The 23,904-nt window shown below is 39.3% G+C and overlaps 1 long non-coding RNA gene and 1 pseudogene across 1 annotated transcript; both read left to right on the top strand.

Annotated features, from left to right (window-relative positions):
* Window positions 1–604: 604 nt before the first annotated feature.
* LOC129357622 (NLR family CARD domain-containing protein 3-like) lies at window positions 605–17,533 on the top strand (annotated as a pseudogene).
* A 2,532-nt stretch (window positions 17,534–20,065) lies between these two features.
* Window positions 20,066–20,868, top strand: LOC129357621 (uncharacterized). Its single transcript, XR_008605533.1, has 2 exons — window positions 20,066–20,106; window positions 20,571–20,868. It is a non-coding gene; the product is annotated as an uncharacterized LOC129357621 (long non-coding RNA).
* Window positions 20,869–23,904: the final 3,036 nt, after the last annotated feature.

Below are 23,904 nucleotides of genomic sequence, written 5' to 3'. Positions count from 1 at the left end.
AGGAGGGCAGTACAGAGTGACTAACTGGCAAAAACAACCTAAAAATGTAAATAATCTATGTACTATATGCTAAAATATTTTTAAAAACATCTTTGAGTTGTTAATTTTAATATTATTTATTATTTTTCATTAGATGGTTTTTTTCTGCTCTAATCTTAGCTGCTTGACGTTCATGACTAATAAAAGTGTGTTTATAGTTTTTCCAGACTTTGATTCTCAAAATTACCCTCAGTTAATATTTTTGTAAGGATTTTAACTGAATAGAAACATTTTTGTAACTACATTTCTATAGTATTATTATTTTTTCTAAGTAGCTGTTATTTACCTTGCATTTTGAATTATTTAAATTTGTTTTAATGTTCACTTTTATCAAGTCAGCATATGTTTATGCCGTTAAATAGAGTCACTGAAAAAAACTGTAAAGAGTTTTTAACACACCAGCTATCTTTTATGATTTAAAACTCTCTAAATGGCTGTACTATTATTTTTGATTAATTTATTATTTATCTTCTGGTTGAGAAGATTGTTAGTTTTATTTTATAAATTGGATATTAAATGTAAAAAAAAAAAGAAAAACAGCCTAATCAGGGCTGCAGTTCCCACTATGGCCACCAGAGGGCGGAAATACCCCGCTCTCAATATAGAGGTGAGTTTTGAGCTGCAGCTTTGACGTTTAAGTTGATCACGTTTATATCTTTCTCATGATACATATTACTTTTAACATTTATAATGGAATGTAAAAAATAAGTGTTATCCATACTTTAACATGCATCGTGTTTTATCGGTCAGTGTGGACAAGGAGCTGCACAGAGTTGAAAACAGCCCGCAGAGACTATTAGCGGCTCTAGCGATGCTAACAGACTCTAGCAGCAGCTTCAGAGGAGCTTTGGCTCCATAAGAGTTGAAACGAAGCTCTTCAATTCTGGTTTAGACGCTGAGCTTGTGGTTTGAGGCCAGGAGAATATTTATGATTGATTAATTTATCCTTGAAACATTCAGAAGATTGATGCACAACAAACAAACTGAACTTCTCTCAGAGCAGGGCGGTTATTGCCCTCTAGTGGACCGAGATGGTAACTGCAGCTACTCTATAAAGTTAGAGAATATACATACCACAATCACTTCCGGTTGTTTCTTTCAGATTAAGAGCTAAAAGAAGGTAATATTCTCGGTTAGCGTTTCATATTAAATAATGCTTTTAGTTTTCCTTTTTTTCTCCCGAAATGTTTAATCAAAAGCATCAAATTAAATTCTGCTGAAGTTTTCAACCACCACTATTTAATTTTCCTATTCCTCGATAGTCATGTCAAACAGATAAAGGTATTTAAATAAATTAACAGCAGCAACATCATATCATTGTATGTGTTATAAATTTATTCACAGATTCACAGTCATACAATTTACTAAGTAATATCTGGTAATGTTTTAAAATGTAACTTTTTATGTTTAATTTTTCTCCATTAGATATTTTCGTCCTGCTCAATGCTCTGATCTCAGCAGGTTAGATTTATCATAAGCACATTTTCATTGTTTATATTTTTCAGGCCTTGATTCTAAAAATTAACAAGAGTTAATCTTTTTGGGAGGATTTTTCTGAAGTAAGTTTAATTTTCTTTTCCATTTATTAACCTTGCATTGGCTCTTTAGAAACTTTAATTTAAGTTGATTTTATTTGAACTGATAAAGTGAAAATGAGAACAATTAAGTTAAACAAATGATCTGGTTGAGAAATTACCATGAATAGGAATATCTGTAGTTGCAATATTTCACCACCAGAGGCAGTGAGCGCTCATAATCTACTATCAAAAATAAAAATAGTTTGTTTTGTTGGTTTTCTGTTGAATCCATGAAAAAAGCGGCTGTTTCATAACTGCTTCAGCAAAACAGAAATACTGAATGTTTTCTATCTTTATTCTAGTTTTGTTTCACTCTTGTCAGGTTTAACACCTATTAAATACAGATTCAACAAACACAGGAAAGACAAGAGATTTAGATTCTTTCTTACTCGTGAGGAGAACAGACAGAGATGTGCTGTCAGTTACAATCTCCTGCTGCTCTGAAACCACATTTGCCTGCTTCTCTCTTTTTATTGTTTTCAGGATCCCTAATCACAAAGAACACTGTAACTCTAAAGGGAGAGGAAAACACTTCATCACATGGCTACAAAGACAATCACTAACTAAAACACAAGGTATCTTGCACTTTATAGTCTCATTCCAGACACAGGGTTAAACAGAGCAAGTTGTACATCTTCACGGTCAGTTTTTCTAGAGGCCTTGGTTCACGCTGTGAGATAACCCTGCAGAAACCTGTTGTCACTGCTTTCCTTCAGTGAGGCTTTCTGAGGAAGGAATCAGAGTAATTCAACAATAGAAACATTATAACTGAAATAATTTCAGAGTTGCTGATAAATGTGTCCTTAGAGAGAAACTATGAACTCAAGTGAGACAATAAATCAGCTGGAGGGGAAACCCAAAGACCAGCTGATGTTCCTTAAAATAAGGAAATAAAAATAAATATTCCAAATACGAACACAGCAATTGTAAAAAAAAACAACAAAAAACAACAACCAAAGAAATGGAAGTATATGTTTCTGTAAAGTAAAAAATGTGAAATGTTGTGACAAACCACAGAAAGGATATTTATTCCAAACTTTGTTACGTATCTCAGGATTATTTGATTTCATCAGTTACGGCAAACACAACAAGAGGAGATGAACTTGAAATAGGTGTGAAACATCAATTGGTATCTCTTATTCCAGATTATGTGATGAATGTTTTGGTCACACATATAGTAAAGACTGTCATAGCATGTTTTTATATAGAAAAGTGTTCAATGTTTAATTTCAAATCAAAATAATGTTCCTTTTCTTCTCTGGTTGTCAATGCATGTTATGTCGTGGTTATCAGTGTAACCATGTATTATATGTTAAAAACAGTCATACGTTTAGATGCTGTGTTAGAATGTGATGCAGATAAAATATTAATGTCAAATAGCGTAAACATGGACACATTTTTGGATCTGAGAGTCAGCCATATTGACAATTCTGAAGAGCTAAAGCTCATCATGTCCAATTGATGTATTTAATGGAAGCTGTTTTGTAGTTTATTGTTTTTAATATAAAGCTAAAATGCTGCATTTCTAGAAGTGTGGAGGTTTAGAAAGTAAAACCTCCAATCTTTTGGATATTTAAGTTTCAGAAAGACTAGTAAAAACTTCTTTTAGCAAAAAGAGAGCAGAAAGTGGCTCTTGTTCATTCACTAGAATACAGGTGATTGCAGACTTTCCTTCAAATTTCCACAATTGTTTAGACTAAAACCTGGAAGTTCATATTGATAGTTATTGATTAACAAACTAAACCTGTTGTTGCACAACTGTTTGAATCAGAAGAGACTTTAGAGTGTTGTAAAGATTTATGGTTAAATATCTTTAATGACCGAAGTGAGCTGTTCTGATGGATCCGAGTCGTCCAATCAGGACAGACCTTGTTTTCGTCCATCAGCTGCAGATTCACCTCACCACCATCAGCACTAACTGCTTCATACACTAACACCATCAGCTCCACTTTGTAACGTGTGGAGCTGTTTGGATGTTGAGAAAGATTAAGGCTTAAAGAAGTCGAAGCAATCAGAAAATGATCCTTCTATAAATGGATCAGAATGTTTTCCAGACTAGAAATAAAGACAGAAATATTAAAGCTGAACTAAAGTGATCAGATCTCCTCCCAGGATTTCTGCTGATCACTTCCTGTCTTACTGAACTACTTCCTGTATTGATAACGACCTAAAAATGAGAAAAACCCTTAAAAAGCTTAAATCTGAGCTCAGAGTTTTACAGTTCAGCTTACTGTTGATTCAAAGGGAAAAAGACATTAAAGGTGTTTAAATCACCTGGGCAGGGGCGGAGCCTCAGGTGGAGTCAGGTATCAGGTCAGGAGAAATGAGTTCAATGTTCATGTAGCAGCAGAGCAGAATCTGGATCAGGTGAGTTTTCTCTTCTTCTTGTTTTCCTCTCTTTGGGTTTTCTCTGTGTGGAGGAACCAGAACCAGAACTCGGCCTGATTCTCCTTCAGCTCCAGCTCGTCATATCTTCACAGGAAACAGACGAAGCTTTTATTTTCTGACAGATGGACTCAAACTAACATAGAAGCAGGAAGTTCAAACTTTCTTCTGTCAGTGGGAATCTTGGACCGACCCGTTGATCCTGATAAAGTCTCTTTAATTGTCCCTCTTGGAGAAATTTGACTTTAGTTTGGTTCTGTTGCTTGAGTTGTACTCTTCCATATCATCACTAAAATAATCAATACATTCATAGATCAATATGGACATTAAATAGTTTAAAACCAAACAGCTGCTTCAGTGCTTTATTGAGGAGCTAAATTGAGGAGTTTGTTATCTGTAGTTTGTTCTTCTGGGCCTGTCCCTCTCAGGCTCTGTGTTCATAGATAACATTACTTTATAAAGGTAAAGTTATCAACCTTTGAACCTCTTGATAACAACCAGAGATTCTGACAGAGGAAATCTCTGCAGCTCAGCTCTGAGTTCAGAAAAACATCCTCAGAGTTCAGAACATGATCAGTTTAAAATCCTGTCTGTCTGCTGAGGTTGATCTGCTCCAACAGATCTGGAGGAGACAGAGGAGCTGTCCTACCCACAATCCTCTCTGCTGGTTTAATTCGTTAAAATATGATTTTACAGTCAAGACACCAAAGCAGCATGTAACGCTCTACTGGAAAAATTCTCCTAACATCAAACCTCCAGAGGCATCTTGTTTTAAAGAGAAGCTGATTGTCAGAAGTTTCGGATCTAAACTCTGATTCTGAACAGCAGCGACTGACCTTCAGTTCACTAATAATCGATCAAAGTTTTATTATCATAGAACTTTATCATTAAGCTGGTCTGAATGATTTTAGTGTGTAGTTACATTATGTCACCACAGGAGGGCAGTACAGAGCGAGTACCTTATTAATACAAACCCAAAAATGTAAATAATGTTCTGTTAACTACAATGCTCAAATATTTTTAAAAGCTTCATTGACTTTTCAATTTTATTAATTGTTCTGTAGATGGTTTTATCCTGCTGGATGTCCTGATCTCAGCTGCTTGAGTTTTATCACTGATGTGATACCATCAACATAATGTTTATAGTTTTTCTAGACTTTGATTCTCAAAATTATCCAAAGCTAATATTTCTACTAGGATTTTTACTGAATAAAATGAAATGTTTTTGTTTTCTGTTACTACATTTCCATCAAGAGTAACAAGAAAATATTACTATTTCTTAGTAGCTGTTGTTTAACTTGTTGTCTGAATTATTTTAAAAATACATTTCCATCTCTGATAACATACAAGTACGAATATATAGATTAATAGGTACAGGATTAAGTCAATGTAGGTTTTAGTCATCAGAAACTCTTTCATGAAAAGTTGAAAGTTTATCAGTTTTGTGACGGTTGAGTGAGTTCATATTGCCCTCTGGTGGTGAATTGTCGAAACTACAGACATTCTTCAAGGACATTTTTCAGCCAGATTTATTGTTCCTTTGTTTTAATGTTCACTTTTATCAAGTCAGATCAACATTTGTTAATGCCGTTAAATAAAAGTCACTGCAGGATTTTATTCAGTTTGACTTTGATCAGAAAAACGTCCTGAAAAGAGTTTAATACAGGAGCTTTATTTTATGATTTAAAACTCTTCATTACAACAGTAACACCAAACAGTGAATAAAAAGATGTCATGATAATGTCTGAGTCAGAAAACGGTTGACAGACTGTTAGTTTTTCTCTAAGCTCCACATTAAGTTGATATTAAACGTTAACAATTCATTATCAAGATTGTAGTTCCCAATAATGGCCACTAGAGGGCGGAAATACCCCGCTCAGAATAAATAGAGTTTGTAGAGCTGCAACTGGTTTCTGACTTCTGTTAAGTTCATCACGTTATATTTTCTCATTATAAATATTATTATGGTCTGTCTTATGTGTTATTTATGTATAGATAACACGTCTGTATATCGTAAATAACACTTCAATTTCCTGATGAAATATATAATTGGTCAACTTCAACATGGTGAGTTTCCAGTTTAGAGTCAGGAGAATATTTAAGAAAAATAAATTTTTCTGGAAAACAGAATAATTGTGATCATTTTGCTTCAAAACCCCAATATACTATTTATATCACACCCTAAGAAATTTATACAGTCGTGCTTTCTGATCAAATAATTAACAAGCTAAAATGAACTTACAGGTGAATTCAGTTAATTGTGTTTTACTTGAAAAAAACTTTAATACAAAATTTCTCTCCTTTAGATATTTTCACTCTGCTCAGTGCTCTGATCTCAGCGGGTTGGATTTTATCACAAGCACATTTTCATTGTTGACTATTGTTAACAAGTCAACAAATAATTGTTGACTTATTAATAACAGTAAGTGTTGCCACTCCGGGTCCCTCCGTGTTTCTCCGTGTCTCTCTCGGCTTTCTGGAGCCTTTCTAACTGATGAACCACCGCAGCTTCCTGGGTTCTCCGCCACCGAAGCCTGGGTCGCTCAGCTCTTCTAATTACTTTCTTAAATGCCTGATCTCGAAAAGAATTCGTCACGGGTTAAATGAAATGCTTTATTTTGAGAGCATTTCACAATTTCACTTAACTAATGGTTGATTTGTGACAATAACACTGTTACTGATGATTGACACATTTGTGAGGTGAAAATAAAGATAATACTTATCTGTAGGAGTTCTTTCTTTGTAAAATATTATTACTTAAGGGTGACACAGACTCAGTGTTTACAGTTCACTAAACACTGTTTAGTGAACCGTAAACACTGAGTCCTAAGTTGGTAAGAAACAAAAATTCCCATTAAATTCCATAAGACATGAATGCGGGTCATTTTTGACCCTCATTAAGGGGTAGAAATATAAAACATGCTATTTCTCAAAATGTATTAAAGGTAAATCAAAATATTTATTTGCATGATATCAGTAACATATTTTTGAGAAATATCTGGAATATGAAGTGATAAAACTTGTCACTACAAAGATATTGCAAAAAGATGACGTCACCAAGTCAAAAAGGACCCACTAATCAGAGATGGGTGGTCAACTCTATGATACAACTTTTTAAATCTAATTAAAAACATTTTTTTTCTAGCTTTTAACCCAGAGTGAGCTAAGGTCTCTGTCTTAATGCTGCGCACCTACTTACTTGAATTGGTGATGTTTTGATTTCTATTTTCTTACATTAATTGTTTGTTTTTATTTTTGTTCACTTTGATCAACTGCAATATTGTTTTTTGCGAGCACCAGCATCCAAGGCTGACCTGTTTGTGTAGTGTGCAAGAATTAACTTTTAAAATTAAACCTAAATAAATGAATTTTACAGTGCATCTGTTTCTTGCTGCAGGAACTCTCACTGTAAAACCTCTGGTGTTTAAACATAAAATAAAAGAACAGAAACATTGTAAACTAGTTTCTCTGCTTGTTGAAATCAGCAGAAAGTGAATCACATCACTCCGTCCCTCAGCAGTCTGGGGTTCAGCAGAAACATGTTTTTCTTTTCTGTGGATCAGAACCGGCTTTATGCAGTCCACAGATTTTCTCTCTTCCTCCTCACTGAGTTTCGTCTTTTTCCAGGTTTTCCTCTTGTTGCTTCTTACAGCAAGAAGAAACTCTTTGTCTCTTAAAGCTCTGCTGGAAAACTGCATCCAGACCCAGACTGACTGATCCAGAACCAGTTGCCAACTCAACAAAAGAAATTGTTTAGGCTAAAATCAAAATCAGGAGTTCAGGCTTTTTAAAGTTCAGTGATCGGCCTGAAAACTGCAATCGGTGCACCCCTAAAATAACTTTATAATTCCTTTAAATGGAGCAATATTAATAATTTAAACACATTTTATATCAGTTGTAAGAAACTATTTACATTTCAATTTCTAGCTAAAAATGTTGCATTAATGTGCCTCTTGATATTAAAGTTCTATTCTGAGACGGATCAATTGACTAAATATGTTTCAGGCCTCGCTGAGTGAGGGGGGCTTCATCCCCCTATAGAAGCAGCTGGTATTTACCCATGATTCCTTGCAGCGGGTCCAGCTGATACCTCAGCTGGATGCTGTGGTCCCTGAAAGCTGCTTTGTGATTCGTTATCTGAGAGGAAATCCTGCTGAGCTGCACACAGAGGCTGACATGTTGCTGAGATCCCAGCTGGACCCGGTTCTGTCTGGAGGAGAGCTGTGGACCCGACCTGAGTTGCTGCTCCCTCAGAACCTCCTGCACACTGACTCCCTCCATATAGATTTACAGTAGAGTCATGATGGGTTCAAGTTCACCTTTGGAGCTAAATACGTTCACCACTTCATAGGAGATGTTCACTCTTTCATTCACCTGATTCACTCTGATCCTCTGAACACATGATGGGAACCAGCTTTCTGCTCCAGTTACTGGAACTGGATCACTGGGACTGGGGTTCTGGTTTCTCTCTCAAAGGTCCAGAAGATGGAAGATCTGGATCTAAAAGAACCTCCAGGATCCATCAGTCCATCTATGAGGAGTGACTGGTCCAACCAGAACCTCTAGACTTCAGTAATGAACCTGGACCCTCAGACAGAAAGTAAGAAACCAGTTTCTAACTGATTCATGTGAATCTATAGAGATAAAATATAAATTAACTGGTTGATCTCAGTGTTTTAATAAACAGTAACTTAATTTTCTTTATTATTAATTTAAAGTTATACATGAAGGATGTTGGTCAGTAAATCAGTTTGAATGAATTAATATGGATTAAAATGTTGCATGAAACAAAAACATGTGAGGAGCAACAATTCAGATTGTCTGTAAACCCACTGAAGCAGTGAAACCAGCATCTTCCAGACTGGGAACACTGGCATCAGTCATCATACCAAATATAATTCAATGAAGTACTTAAAACCAGAAATCATCAATGTTCTGAGGTTCTGTTCTGACCCAGTTTCTGGTCCCTGGTTCTTTGTGGACCTTCATGAACATGTTCAGCTCCAGCCTGTTGCTAGTGAATATTTCAGTGATGAAGAAATGTCTTCACAGGAGCAGCTTTAATGAGGAGGAGCTTCCATCCTGCTGTGGTTTGGGTCAGAATGTTCTGATGGATCCGGGCTGTACCAGCTGCCCCCAGTGTGGGAAACGACCCAGAACAGTATCTGGACCGACAGCCAATCAGAGCAGCTGTGCTCCAGGTGAGACTGAACATGTCCAATCAGAGCTTCTTCCTTCTATCGTCTCTGTGGAACCAGATCCACGTCTTTAGTTGACATTTAGAATAGAATAGAATAGAAAAGCATTTATTGTCATTGAACAGGATTCAACGAAATTTCTATTGCAACTCCCGTGCAAAAAGTCAAATACAATATTAAATAAACAAACACACAATAATAATAATATATACAACTAAAATTAACTAAAGGCACTCAACCACACCAAAGAAGAAGCAGCAGGTCCAATTATGGTAAAGTGCAGATGATGTGACAGTGCAAGTGCAGAACAATATGGCTGTGTGGGGGTGGGGGGTGTATGTGAGGTTATGATATGTGTGGGAGGGGGCGGCAGGGAGTAATGGCTCTGACGGCTGTGGGGAAGAAACTGTTTCTCAGTCTGTTTGTTGTAGTCCGTATATTCCTGTACCGCTTGCCTGATGGCAGCGGCACAAACAGACTGTGGCCCGGGTGGCTGGAATCCATGGCTATGGATCCAGCTCTCTTCTTGACCCGGCCTATGTAAATAGAGTCCAGGTCCGGGAGGGGGCATCCCACAATGCCTTGTGCTGTTCTCACCACCCGTGTCAGTTGTTTCCTCTCCAGTGCTGTGCAGCTACCGTACCACACAGTCACGTTGAGGCAGAGGACGCTCTCGATCGTTGCCCTGTAAAAGTTCACGAGCAGCCGTGAGGAAAGTCCAGCCCGTCTCAGTTTCCTGAGGAAGAAGAGCCTTTGTTGTGCTTTCTTCACCAGGTGGGAGGTGTTGGTATTCCAGGAGAGGTCAGAGGTGATGTGGAGGCCCAGGAACTTGATGTTGTCCACACGCTCCACCTCTTCTCCATCTATGAGAAGGGGAGTGTGACCCGTCCTCCTGGACCTTCTGTAGTCCACAATGACCTCCTTGGTCTTCCCTGTGTTCAGCACCAAGTTATTGGCTGAACACCACTGAGTGAGCTGCAGAATTTCCTCTCTGTAGTGGGTCTCGTTGTTGTCTGAAATGAGACCCACTACTGTTGTGTCGTCCGCGAACTTGACGACTGTGTTGGTGGGGTGGATGGCAACGCAGTCGTGTGTAAACAGGGTGAAGAGAGCTGGGCTGAGCACACAGCCCTGCGGCGTGCCTGTGTTGAGGACCAGTGGGGACGATGTTGAGCCACCTATTCTCACCACCTGAGGCCTGTTGGTGAGGAAGTCTCTGATCCAGTGGCACAGTGAAGCAGGCAGCCCCACCTTGAGTAGCTTCAGCACCAGCTTGTCTGGGATGACGGTGTTAAATGCTGAGCTGAAGTCTACAAATAGCATCCTGACGTAGGTGTTGGGATGCTGCAGATGGGTCAGGGCTGTGTGCAGAGTGATGGAGACAGCATCCTCTGTTGACCGGTTCGCTCTGTAGGCGAACTGGAGGCTGTCCAGGTCTGCGGGGATGAAGTGTCTGATGTACCTCAGAAGAATCCTCTCAAAGCACTTCATGATCACCGGGGTCAGAGCGATGGGCCGGTAATCGTTCAGGCTGGTGATGGTCGTCTTCTTCGGTACAGGGATGATGGTGGAAGACTTGAGACACTCAGGAACCATGGTGAACTGCAGGGACAGATTGAAAATGTCCAGAAACACTCCTGCCAGCTGGTCGGCGCACGTTTTCAGCGTCTGGCCTGACACCTTGTCCGGTCCTGTAGCTTTGCGGGTGTTGATCCTCCTCAGGGTGGACGTCACCTGGTGCTGCTGCAGGACGAGAGGCTGGTACTGCTCTTCCAGTCGGGGTAGATGTACAGCTTCTCTGCTGCCCACTGTGTCAAAGCGGGCAAAGAAGCTGTTTAAGGTGTCAGGCAGGGTGGGGTCGCGGCTGGTCAGCTGAGTGCTGTGTTTGTAGTCTGTCATGGTCCTGATGCCTCTCCACATGCTACTGGGGTCGTTGTTGGTGAAGTGTTCCTCAATCCGCTGTTTGTACTGGAGCTTGGCCTGCTTAATTCCTTTTTTCAGTTCCGACCGGGCCCTGCTATAAGCCAACCTGTCTCCAGATCTGTAGGCAGCATCCCGGGCTTTCAGCAGGGCCCGTACTGTGCTGTCCAGCCATGGTTTCTGGTTTGGAAACACTTTTATGGTCTTAGCAGGTAGGACAGCATCAGTGCAGAACTGAATATAGGACAGAACGGACGATGAGTATTCCTCCAAGTCTGCTCCGTCCCTGAACACACTCCAGTCTGTGTGCTCAAAGCAGTCCTGAAGTGCAGAGGAGGCCTCCTCAGTCCAGACCTGAACTATTCTGGTGGTCGGCTTAGTTCTGCAGGCCAGAGGCTTGTAGACAGGAATCAGCTCCACTGAGATGTGGTCAGACATGCCCAGATGTGGACCTGCTACAGCCTTGTAGGCTCCGGGGGTATTGCAGTAGACCTGATCCAAAATGTTATTGTCTCTGGTGGGAAAGTTTATGAACTTGTGGAATTTGGGAAACACAGCCTTCAGTTCCACGTGGTTAAAGTCCCCCGCCACAATCATGGCCGCCTCCGGGTTGGAGTTCATTGGACATTTAATGATTAAAAGTCTTTTTGTGGTCAGTTGTTTCAACTGAATCTGTCTTTTTCCAGCTGGCGGAAACTTATGTATCAGTAACTCGACTTCATAAAGTCCTCGTTTAATTTGACCCTGTTCAAAAAATTGGCCACAAGATAAATGTACAAATTTTACTTTTTATTTTGTTTGTTTATAAAATTACAAGTGAAGACTCTTACTCTGAAGGGTCATGTTGCAGCATAACATGTCATCAGCTCTAAATGAACTAGCAGAAAGGATGGCTCAAGGTATTGGTTTATATTAATGTTGTGTTTAGAATAACAGAAATATAGTGTATAATAAAACAAAAAAACAAGGTGGAAATAGTTCTAGGTTAGCAAATTGCCCATCTGCCAATATGGTTAATCTGATCTTGCTGAGAAGGATTTTTATTCTACTTTTATTGGTTATTACACCAGGCCATTAAGGTTCTGCTGGAAAATTAGTTTCCTATTGTAGCTTACAATTAGGGAAATGACTGAAGACAATTCCACATAAATTCTCCTTTAACATCTTTAATGTTATCTACTTCAAAAGCTAAAATATGTAGACTTCAATCATGGTGTAGATTATTCAGGCCAGAATTTCTAAAACCAAGTTTGTAGTTGTTTTTTTTTCTCTAAACCAAGCTCCATGAAAGCTTCGATTTGTGAAGCTTCAATACAAGTTGATTTCAACCCTTTTAATGTATCTGGACCACATTAAAATGGTGAAATGATTAAATTGTGTGTTTTTGTTATTGTGATGACATAGAAATCATTATTTAATAAGAACAAAAATCAGCTCCACTGAAGGGGCCTCTTGATCCCTTGGTGGCCCTGGGGCCCTAAGCAACAGATTGCCTTGGGCCGGCCCTGAGACTGATGTTGGAATAACTTTCAATAGGTTTTCTCTAATTATTGAATTATGTTTCCTTCACAGAAGTTTTTGAAGAAGAATCAAAATGTTCACTGTATTAGTGCAGTTACTTGTTAGAATATTGCAAATTGTTTTTATTTTGTTTGTTTTCTTTTCTTTTTTCAGATATTGTTGGTCAGTATCAGCCTGAACTTAAAGCGTCTCTGAAGATGATGTTCCAAAGTCTCTCTGAAGGCGTCGCTGAACTTGGAAATAAAACCGATCTGAACCAGATCTACACTGAGCTCTACATCACAGAGGGGTTAACTAGAGAGGTCAACCAGGAACATGAGGTCAGACAGATTGAAACAGCATCCAGGAAACAAGAAACAGTCAGAAGAGAAGACATCTTTAAAGTCCCACCTGGAAGAGATCAACCAATCAGAACAGTGATGACCATGGGCGTGGCTGGCATTGGGAAAACACTGTTAACACAGAAGTTCACTCTGGACTGGGCTGAAGGCAAAACCAACCAGAACACTGATTTCATATTTCCATTCACCTTCAGAGAGCTGAATTTACTGAGAGAAGAAAAGTTCAGCTTATTAGAACTGATTCATAAATTATTTTCTAAAACCAAAGGAATCAGAAACTTTGAATCGTTCCAGGTTCTGTTCATCTTTGATGGTCTGGATGAAAGTCGATTTAATCTGGATTTCAACAACAATCCAATCCTGACAGATGCTACAGAGTACAGCTCAGTGGATGTTCTGCTGACAAACCTCATCAGGAAGGAACTGCTTCCCTCAGCTCTCCTCTGGATAATCACACGACCTGCAGCAGCCAATCAGATCCCTGCTCAGTGTGTTGACATGGTAACAGAGGTCAGAGGGTTCACTGACCCCCAGAAGGAGGAATACTTCAGGAAGAGATTCAGAGATGATGAAGAGAAGGCCAGCAGGATCATCTCCCACATCCAGAAATCCAAAAGTCTCCACATCATGTGTCACATCCCCGTCTTCTGCTGGATCACTGCTAACGTTCTGGAGGATGTGATGAAGACCAGAGAGAGAGAGAAACTACCCAAGACTCTGACTGAGATGTACATAGAGTTCCTGAAGGTTCAACTCAAAATCAAGGAGGAAAAGTTTGATGGAGGAAAAAAGACCAAATCTATCTGGAGTCCAGAGAACAGGAAGCTGATTGAGTCTCTAGGAAAACTGGCTTTTGATCAGCTGCTGAAGGGAAACCTGATCTTCTATGACAAAGAGCTCACACAGTGCGGCATCAACATCCAAGATGCTGCGTTGTTCTCAGGAGTTTTCACTGAGATGTTTAAAAGAGAGAGAGGGACACGCGACGTCTCCGTCTACTCCTTTGTTCATCTGAGCATCCAGGAGTTTCTGGCTGCAGTCTACATGCTCCACTGCTTCACCAGCAGGAAGTCAGAGGAGATCAAGACATTCCTGGGAGACGAATACAGAGAAACATCTCTAGATGAGTTCATGAAGAAAGTCATGAAGAAATCCCTCCGCAGTAAAAATGGCCACCTGGACCTGTTTGTCCGCTTCCTTCATGGTCTCACTGTGGAGTCCAACCAGACACTCTTAGAAGATCTGCTGGGTCAGACAGAGACCAGTCCAGAAACCATCCAGAGAATCATCACCAACCTGAAGGAGATGAACATCACCAACCTGAAGAAGATGAACATCACCAACCTGAAGAAGAAGAACATCACCAACCTGAAGAAGATGAACACTGATAGAATCTCTGCTGACAGAAGCATCAACATCTTCTACTGTCTGGTGGAGATGAACGACGTCTCATTTTATCAGGAGATCCAACGGCTGCTGGATTCAGGAAGAAGCTCTCAGAGTCTGACTGTTCAGCTCTGGCCTTCATGCTGCAGATGTCAGAGGTTCTGGATGAGTTGGACCTGGAGAAGTACAACACATCAGAATCAGGACGACAGAGACTGGTTCCAGCTGTGAGGAACTGCAGAAAGGCTCGGTGAGTCCAGATGTTTTCATTGTGTGATGCTGATTCAGCTCTATTGTCCTCCTGTTTCTTCTTCTGTCTTCAAGTTGATTCTGGATGTTTTTGCTCTTTATCTACTTCCTTCATCCTCTGGATTATTTCAGCCAATCAAACATCTAAACATTCAGCTCATCCAGGACAGATGCAGCTTCTGGTTTTAGGCATTTTGAACATTTTAAAAATATTTAACTTTTTATCAGTTTTCAGGTTGAAATGAATAGAAAACCCTGAACTCTAGAAAATTTATTTTCTTGAAGATCGAAGATCATTGAGCCGCTGCTCCATAATTCAAAATTTTAGGATCTTTGACTGTTTTTGTAAAATGATTTTTTAGGTTTAATGAACATTTGAATCATTGAACTAAATATATGCAATAATTATAAACTTTGTGAACAGTGTTGATCTTCATCATCCTCTCCTCTTCCTCCTCCCTCTAGTTTCCTCTGAGTTTGTAAATGAGACCAAAATGTGGTTTTTGTCGTCTGGTTCCAGAAAAAGTTCTAGTTTCTGTCAGATCCTCCCAAAGCTCTGAGAATCTGCTTCCAGAGCTGGAACCATTTTCCTCATCAACTCTTCATCTGCAGCCTTTGTTGAAGCTGTTAGCTGTCCTCCATGAAGACCTGCAGAGACATGAGCTTCAACTCTGGAGACATCCAGCCTCTTCTAGTTACTGGAGAACTTTCACTGCTTCACAATGAAATGCTGCTGGACAAACGCTCCGTCTCCTCCAGGGGTTTTGCTCTTCAGCTCTTTAGGAGTTTAGCAACATTTCTCCTGACATCCAAACCTTTGTTCCTCTGAGACAATGGACAGACCACTGCAGAGACATGTGTCCCTCTTCCAACCAGTTTGTCCCAGTTCCTCTCAGATCGACAGTCTGAGAGGACGGTTCTGACCCGAAGGAGCAGCAGGACCGGTTCTGCTGCTGCTCTGCAATGTGAAGCTTTTATTTGCAGCAGGTTGACGACTGTCCACTTTCTACTTTGTTAAAGCATCAAATCCAGCAGATGAACGGAGACAGAACTGGAGCATCATGTGTTTGTTCTGCTCCCAGTTTCCTCTGTGGCAGCATTTAATAACCTGCTGCTGGGAAACATGTTTCTATACAATATATTACTATTATTCATGATGATGCAGCAGATATTGGCTCAACAAACCCAGAGATGCCAGAGGTCCACAGCAGCTGGACTTCCTGTTCTGCTCACTTCATTTAGAACTCACTTCCTGCTTGGTGGAAGATCTAGACGGTCTAGTCCAAGTCAGAGCTGTGAGCAGTTCCTCCTCCTCTCCATCATCTCCAGTCGTTTCCTTCATTCAGCTCAGTCAGCCTCTTCATCAGCTACTGCAGAGAAACTGAACTTTCCTTCACTGATGATAGAAGATCTTCAACATCTGACTGCAGCTGAAGGTCTGAGGACATGAAGCCTGGACCAGAACCAGAACCTGCACCAGAACTAGAACCTGACCAGAACCAGAACCAGAACCTGGACTCTAACCAGGAACTGCACAGATTCTCTGTGGGTTAAACTCAGTAGATATTGGTCAGATGATGATCAGATGATGATCAGATGATGACATCACTGTTATTATATTTTAGTCTGTTTATGATCCAGATTGATTTCATTAGAACTGAATTTATTTCTTCTCTAATCACAGACTTGGTGACTGTTGCTCCAAAACGCTGAATGTGAAGTTTTGGCCTCGGCTCTGAAGTCCAACCCAGATCTGACTGAACTGGTAATAAATCGGATCTACATACATAAAGCTGGAGAATCTGATATGAAGCATCTGGTTGAGATCCTGGAGAATTCAGTCAGTAAAGTGAAGATTCTGAGGTTTGTTTTCTCTATTTATTCAATAAAATCATTTATTGATACTTTAATCAATAGTTAATCAATTTAATTTTAATATATTATTTTAAAACATCCTGTTTAATCATCAGAATAAAATCTCTAAAACTTTTGACCTTATTAATTATTTTCTTATTTCAGACTTTGAGATTATTGAACTTTGTTTTTCAGTTTTTCTCTTTAAAATGTTTTTGATGAATAAATGAGTAAAATAATTGAAATGCTGTGAATGAATGATGGAGATGTTTCAGTTTGGTAAAGATTCGGATGGTTTTATTTCTGATTCTTTACATCAGAATGAAATGTTGATCCTCCAGAGCCACAAACACTGACGAGTTCAAATCCTCATTAATGAACGTCTAAGAAACCACTGATTGTAGAAAAGCAAATCTAGATGCAATGAATGAAAGTGAGGTTTGCAGCAGCAGCAGGTTCCTCAGCTTTGTCCTGAGGCTGTGGTTCTGTTGGGCCGGGTCAGAGAGGAACCGTCTCCTGAGGAAATAATGGCCTCCATTGGCTTTCAGCAGCTTTAATAGGAACCCAAAGGCCATTAATGAAGAACCTGACTGGTTCTGATCCAGTTACCAAGTCGGGTCTGATGATCAGGAACCAGCAGAAATAGCTCAACTCATCCAGGCTGATAGAAAACTTTGAGTTTCTTTGTGGATCAAATGTTCTGGTTCTGCTGGTTTGGACTCTTAAACCAGTTTGACTGGATCAGATGTTAGAATCAGTTCATCATGTTTATTTTACATTCAGGGAAATTAATTTACACATTTTATTATTTATTTGTTCATATTTCAGTTTTAACTGCATCCTGTTGGTTCACATCTTTTATTCTTTATTCAGATTGGAGAACTGCAGTTTATCAGAGACCAGCTGGACGTCTCTGTTCTCAGCTCTGAAGTCCAACCCGACCCATCTGACAGAACTGGAGCTGAGCGAAACCAACCTGGAAGGTTCTGGACTGAAGGATCTCTGTGGTTTTCTACAGACTGAAGGCTGCAGACTGAAGACATTGAGTATTTTAATGATATAATTATTGATATTTCTGTGAATAATTCTATATAATTGATCATAAATCAAAGTTCATTTCTTCTGATCTAATCAATATTTTCTGAGTTTGTTCCTGGATCCAGAGTTTAATTTAGTTTCTCTGTGTAACTGAGTTGGACCTGCTGATCTGAGGTCAGAACAGGACAGCATTCGGACCCCAGTGTGTAGAAATCCCCCTCAGGTCAAGCAGGTCAAAGGTCAACATGAAATCTCCCTTTATTGAAGATCCATAAATCCCACATTAGTTTTAAATCTTCTGCTATTAGTTGATGATGATCCAGTCCAGGTTTACAGAGTCCAGGTGTTGCAGTGCTTTAACTAGACCAGATTAAAGATGCTGATAGTCAATAATTAGGTGGAATGGCCCTTTATCCACTTCCTGAATCAGAAGATTCAATCAGAAACCAACTTCAGCTTCATCTGAATAAATCCAGACCACTGAGTTTTTCTCTGAGCTCAAAAGGCTGCAGATTCTTCAGGTCATGAGTTTCTGCTCCCAGAATCAGAACCAGCAAAGATGCAGCACATGGATCTGCAGCAGGTTGTTAGGAGAGGTTCTCCACAAGCTCAAGGTTCACAGTCTGACAGAGACGGACAGAGAAAGTGGACTAACTGGATGAAACGGTTCCTAGAAACAGGGAAGCTTTCTGGGGACTTGACTGCTGCTCATATGGAGCTGCAGCACATGCAGCAGTTTGATGTTGGCAGGAAGCAAAACAAAATGGAAGCAAGTGATGAATTTCCATTTTAGTGTCAATTCCACTAATGGAGCAAATGAAAGTCAGTCGTCTAAAACCAGTGAGAGCAGCTTCCAGAGGAAAATCTGAGTTTGTTGTGACAGTCAACTCTATCAGGATGACCACAGTCTGCTGGCAGAGATCCTGGACATTAAGGAGACATAAATAATATCAAGATGATTCATTAACAGTCCTGCAGGAAATACTGACTTTGTTAAAGTCATTTTGTTCAAACATCTTGATTCAGCTTATTTTGTAGGACAGGAAGTGAGGTCTTACCTTTGTAATGCTTTGTATGCAACAAGCTTCAGCAGTTCACTGAAATCATTCTCATGTGTTTTACTGAAAATAGATTTAAAATGATTCATCTTCACTATCAGGTTGTTCCTTTATGATAATATTCCCATTTCTGCAGCGTCTCTGATGAAGGATTCAGAACCAGAACTAAATGACCCACATGACCTCACAGAGAAAAGGATCAATATTTTCTAGTTGATGGTTCAGAACTGAATCAGCACAAAATGATCAACTTTCAGAATGTGATGATATTATAAAAGGATTGAAATCAACTCGTTTCCATCTGTCATACTGAGCAATGAGCTGCAGTTCAAATACAAGCAGCAAAAAACATCATTAATAGATTAATGAAGAAAAACTGGAGCCATAAAATATCAGCAGATCAATGATGGACAGAGCAGTCGGAGAATCCAGAGCCTGGAAGGAAACATGGAGAGAAAAACATCCACTGAGTTTAAGATCCTCAGAAACTTTGAGACAAACTTTGAGTTTCTTTGTTGATCAAATGTTCTGGTTCTGCTGGTTTGGACTCTAAACCAGTTTGACTGGATCAGATGTTAGAATTAGTTCATCATGTTTCTTTTACATTCAGGGAAATTAATTTATACATTTTTATTATTGATTTCTTCATATTTCAGTTTTAACTGCATCCTGTTGGTTCACATCTTTTATTCTTTATTCAGATTGGATCTGCAGTTTCTCAGAGACCAGCTGGACGTCTCTGTTCTCAGCTCTGAAGTCCAACCCGACCCATCTGACAGAACTGGACCTGTTCAGAACCAACCTGGAAGGTTCTGGACTGAAGGATCTCTGTGGTTTTCTACAGACTGAAGGCTGCAGACTGGAGACATTGAGGTATTTAATGATACAATTATTGATATTTCTGTGAATAATTCTTATAGTTGATCATAAATCAAAGTTCATTTCTTCTGATCTAATCAATATTTTCTGAGTTTGTTCCTGGATCCAGAGTTTAATTTAGTTTCTCTGTGTAACTGAGTTGGACCTGCTGATCTGAGGTCAGAACAGGACAGCATTCGGACCCCAGTGTGTAGAAATCCCCCTCAGGTCAAGCAGGTCAAAGGTCATCCAGTCCAGAAAAGTGAATTCCTGGAATCTGACAGGAACAAATCAATAATCAATGATTGATGCTTCAACACTTTGATCAGAACCTGGAATGATTTTACTGACTAAAATCCTCCAACACATCATGACCCAGTACCAGGTTCTGGTTCTGGTTCTGGTTCTGAAGTCAGCAGGTCTTTATTGGAGCAGCAGCTTGTTGGCATTAATATTCATGAGAATCTTTAACTGGTTATGTTGGACTGGTTAACCTGCATCCTGTTGGTTCACATCTTTTATTCTTTATTCAGGTTGAGGAGCTGCAGTTGTCAAGATCAGCTGTGATTATTTGGCCTCAGCTCTGAAGTCCAACCCGACCCGTCTGACAGAACTCAACCTGAGAGGAAACAACCTGAGGAATCAGATGTTCATCAGCTGAAGATCTTGTAGAAACTGTAAAGTAAGTAAATGTTTGCAGTGAGTCCAGCTGCTGTCAGCATATTGAATTAAACCCAGTCAGCATCAAAGCAAAGATCCAGTGTTCCCAGTAAAGCTGCAGCTTCTCAGTGGAAGGAGAATGGTTCAGGCTTCCTGATTGGACACAGCAATCAGCCAATCAGAGGAGCAGCAGCTTGCTGTGTTGTTGCTGTGTCCATGTCTCCAGGACGTCCAGCTGGACTCCAGCCGTCCAACATGTCTAGAGACAGTGGTCCTCATTCATCAAACAGCAGCAGATCTGATCTCAGACCTGCTTGTTCTCTCAGTTCAACAGGAAACAACTGATCAGGTTCATCTTGGTCACAGCTCTGAGATCAGTCTGACTGCAGTCTGGAAACCATCTACTGGATGTGCTGCGTCACTGACTGCTGCTGGAGAGGCTGGAAACACTCACTGATCTGCTCTCCTTCCTTCTTCTCTCTGCAGGTGGAAGACACCTTTGTTGTCCTGCTAATCCTCAGAGGTTGAAGCTGCAGCAGTTTGAGTCTAAAGAGTCTCTGGATCAAGATGATGACCTCTGACCTCAGAACATTTTCCTTTTCTATTTCAAATGTTTTCCAGATGTCGATCAGAATGTTGAAGATTTTCAGTTTTATTTTTCATCTGATCTGTTTGATGATCTGCAGGAACAAAAGAGAGAAAAATACTCTAAGTACGTTAGAAAAGTTAAATTGAGTAGAAACTTGAAGCATTAATTTCATTAAAAACTTGTTAATGGGACAAATTGTAATCTTATTCTGTCGTGGTGAAAAAGTTGATCTAAAATCAGACATGATAGCAGCTCTATAGATTCAGAGCCAAACAGTAAAACTTCCTCTGGATCTGTGGCATTAAATCCACTTGAGATCCAGACGTCCTGACCAGATCCTGCAGAGAAAAGAAACAATATTTGAACGTGGATCATTTGGACTCAGCTGCTTGGATGTGTGTTTGGATTTGAAAGGTTTTGTTGTGAAGCAGAAAGTTGAAGAAGTTCACAGTGAAGACGACTTCAGTCCACCTGAAACCTGGTTTCACTCAAACCGCCTTTATTCACTTTAAGTTTCTGATGCAACAAGAAGGAAGAAAAGGTCAAAGGTGAACCAGAGATCGACTCCATGTTGCTCACAGATGTGATGGGATCAGTTTGCACAGCTGTAGTTCAAGGAGAACAGTTTTATTTTCCAGCTTTTGTTGATGGATGCAAATTTGCATCAGAAGATGAGAAAATAACTTTCTGTGGTTTATTTGTGTGGATTTAAAGTGGAACAAGTTTAAAGAAAAACTAGAGGAGAAACCTGAGCCAGCGTTCTGACAGACCAAACACTGAGGAACCAGAGTTTGCATCGTCAAAGTGACGAAATCATCTGAATGTTGTGACTCGTTTCCCATCAAATTCCTGACAGGAGAAGCAAAACCTCACGTCTCCAACATGAAGCTGCAACAGGATGCAGAACTTCCACCGAGCGTCACGTCACTCACAGCAGATCAGGAGCCTCGCTCTTCACCTCAACACCGCCTAAAACCTGGGACCAGGGGTTAAAGGTCATCTCCTGCACCTAGTGCAACATTTCACTTCTTATGAGAGCACGTCTCAGTTTAGAGGCCAAAACCAGCAAGAAGCTTCAGAGTTTTCCTGCAACGTAGCTCTGGTCTATTGGCTTCAGTGAGGCTGGTTTTACTGAAGATGTGTTCAGGTACGCAGGAAAATTCAGCGCTGATACAGACGGGACGAGCGACTCCACCTCTGATGATGCTTGGATAAAAGTTTATATGTTCAGATCTACATGAGATGAAACAGTTAATTCTCATCACATATAAGGACATTCTCCATCGGTCATCCTGCCGTCGTTCTGGATTTATTCATTATTTACATCGTCAATAGAAATTGTTCAACAAGATGTTTATCTCTGTTTTAATTTTCACTTATAAAGTCATATCAAGTCAGCTTACATTACTGTTGTTAAATAAGAGTCACTGCAGGATTTTTTTCAGTCTGATTAGAAATTAAATGTCTTGTAAATAGTTTAAGACAGCAGCTTTATTTTATGATTTAAAACAGTTTTTATTACATATATAACTCCAAACATTGAATTAAAATATGTCAGAATATTATTTGAGTTAGTAAACTGTCAATATGATTCAGGAAGACTGTTAGTTTTCTCTAAACTCCACATTAAGTGAATATTAAATGTAAATAATGCAGAATGATCAGGGCTGTAGTTCCCACTATGGCCACCAGATGAAGGAAATACCCCTTTCTGAAAATAGAGGCGAGATTGTGGAGCTGCAGCTGGTTTCTGGAAATTGTGTTTTATCTGTCAGTGTGAACTAGAAGCGGCTCCACAGATGAAAACATCCCGCAGAGACTCTGAGCGGAGCTAACGATGCTAACAGACGAGCAGCGGCTTCAGGGGAGCTGTGGCTCCTAAACTGGAGCTTCAGCTCCAACAGAGCTGAATCAAAGCTCTACAGCTCTGGTTTATACGCTAAGATGCTGAGCTTCCGGTCTGAAGGTAGGAAAATATTTAAGAAAAGTTAAATTGTCCTGGAATCAGAATGATGTTGATGTTTTAGCTACAGAGTCACGAACTGAACTATTAGAGCAGTGCGGATTTTGCCCTCTAGTGGACCCAGATGGTAACTACAGCTACTTAAAATCAAGTAGCTGTAGTTACCATTCCGCTGTACTTTCACAGTAAAGCCATAGAAACGAATTCCTCTGTTAGCTTTCATTTGAAATAATAAATTTTTCTCTCTGAAACAATAAACTGTTATTCAAGAGCAGCAAATTAAATTGTACTCATTTCAAACTGAAATTATTTTCAGTTCAGAAAAGTATTTAAATAACATTAACAGCAGCCCCATCTCTGACCCAGATCTATCTCTGACCCGGTTCCATCTCTGACCATCCATCATTTTATTTGAGAAAAAAGATTTTACATGTTTTTTTTTTCTTTTTATGTTCATTCTAAAATCTAAATAATGAAGTTTTGCATCATCATTGATTCTCAGATTTAATTTTTCTCAGTTTATTGTGGTTTTTACTTTTTTAACCCCATATTTTATATTTGAGTTTTAGGACTCGATGTGTCTCATCAGACTCTTTACTGAGATTTACTGAGACCTCGGAGAATCACTGGGATAATGTGCTGATTGGGTCATGATTGTTTTGTTTTTTTTTATAATTCTTCTAATATAATTTGGGTTCCTCTGTGTTTAATGATAATTCAATAAAGTTTTATAAAATGTTCAACAGAACTTTTTTTTTTCAGTTTTAGTGTGACAGCTTGTTAAAACAGAAACATCCTGTTAAATTAATCTGAGATTTTTAAGCTTCTAATAAAGGCAAAAGTTTGTTTTTATGTTATTCAGACTGAAGATGTTTAAATAAAACACATAAGAACCATTTAAATGATAAATACTGTTATGTTTTTCTCTAGGCTTCTTCTTTAACCTGCTTCAAACAATTAGGGTATTTTATTACCTTTCCGAGTGTTTTATTATAAAAATTGTTTTAATGTTTGACATATATATATTAATAATTATATTTTCAGGCCGTGATTCTCAAAATTTCCCACAGTTCATCTTTTTGAGAGATTTTTATTAAAGTTTAGTTATATATTCAGTTATGAATCCTGTAGTGACTCTGATTTAACAACATAGTAAATTGATTTTTTTTTCTTGATAAAACTGAATCTTGAATCTTCTAGTTTCTTCTTGAAATGATTTCCTGCAATAAAATGTTGGCTGGAAAAGAGCTGAAAACTGAGAAAAACCT

Source organism: Poeciliopsis prolifica, unplaced genomic scaffold, assembly GCF_027474105.1.
Source record: "Poeciliopsis prolifica strain line A6 unplaced genomic scaffold, Auburn_PproV2 SCAFFOLD265, whole genome shotgun sequence".
Lineage (NCBI taxonomy): Eukaryota > Metazoa > Chordata > Actinopteri > Cyprinodontiformes > Poeciliidae > Poeciliopsis > Poeciliopsis prolifica.
The sequence above is the reverse complement of the archived record's forward strand: the minus strand, read 5'-3'. Positions and strand labels throughout refer to the sequence as shown.